Below are 1,502 nucleotides of genomic sequence, written 5' to 3'. Positions count from 1 at the left end.
GGTAGGTTGGTATGTAACAGTGTTAGGTAACAACTGGGATTACAGGTAGGTTGGTATGTAACAGTGTTAGGTAACAACTGGGATTACAGGTAGGTTGGTATGTAACAGTGTTAGGTAACAACTGGGATTACAGGTAGGTTGGTATGTAACAGTGTTAGGTAACAACTGGGATTACAGGTAGGTTGGTATGTAACAGTGCTTCGTATGTTGAATGCAAATGGAGAAAATTTTCACAAAATTTGTTTTTGTAATGGATTTACATTGAAATGGAACCCAGGATGTCTTAACAATAGAACAATACTACACTTTCCTATGTTGTTACATGTAAATTCAATTTCCGTTTTATCGGTACTTATGTTACGTCGTGGTAGTTTAAAAATGTTACAATGCAAAACGTTATACTGCACTGTACCAGTATAATGGAGAAAAACGACAACAAAGAACAAAACACGACAGGATGTAAGAATTACCTATTAATTAAAAATAAACGACTCATTATAAACAGCAAGCCAAGTTGGTTTCCTAAGAATAAAGTAATCGCATTATCATAAGAATAGGAAAGTTTACAGGACAGTGGCGAATATCGCGTTCAGCTGTGACGTTTAGCCAAAAACAAAGACAGAGAAACACGGAAGTAGCGCCATGTGCGAGTATTAAAATAACATTCCTACAACATTTCATGCCGTGACACAACAACTTCCACTAGTATGATGATAATGATTATGAAAATCCAAGCTTATTTAGCGGAAAACGGTGTACTAATTAAAATTATCCCCATAAAACACCTGTATCCTATCACATGCACGGACTGGTTTATTTCCACCACATTTTCATTTTTATCAGATTCTGTGAAGTTGGCCGTTTACCTTATGCTGTGTCTCTTCAGCATGAGAACGATAAAAAGCGAACAAATCGTAGTGTGTGATTTAACAAAAAAAAGAACGTGACCCTAATACAACAATTATTAAGAATTGATCAACGACAGGAAGTATTGCTACACGATTACCCGAGAAACCAATGGCGAACACCTTGCTTATACCGTGACTCCTCATAACGTTTAAATTATATCCATCTTATTGCCTACTTGCCATTAGAAACCCGAAAGCCTTTTTCCTTCCTCGCCGCTTAGTTCCACAAATCTTGTCACGTTTCACAAGTAAACTTCTACAGGTCCTCATTGCTATAACATCACAAGCTTTATTAGGTCCTCACCAATGTAATTATATAAATACGATTACGTCTTCACAGGTACATTTCCATAGGTCCTCACTACAATAACATCAATAGCGTTATTAGGTCTTCACCAATGTAATTATATAAATACGATTACGTCTTCACAGGTACATTTCCATAGGTCCTCACTACAATAACATCAATAGCGTTATTGGGTCTTCACCTGTGTAATTATATAAATACGATTACGTCTTCACAGGTACATTTCCATAGGTCCTCACTACAATAACATCAATAGCGTTATTGGGTCTTCACCTGTGTAATTATAT

This window comes from Limulus polyphemus, unplaced genomic scaffold (genome assembly GCF_000517525.1).
Source record: "Limulus polyphemus unplaced genomic scaffold, Limulus_polyphemus-2.1.2 Scaffold572, whole genome shotgun sequence".
Taxonomy (NCBI): domain Eukaryota; kingdom Metazoa; phylum Arthropoda; class Merostomata; order Xiphosura; family Limulidae; genus Limulus; species Limulus polyphemus.
The sequence above is the reverse complement of the archived record's forward strand: the minus strand, read 5'-3'. Positions refer to the sequence as shown.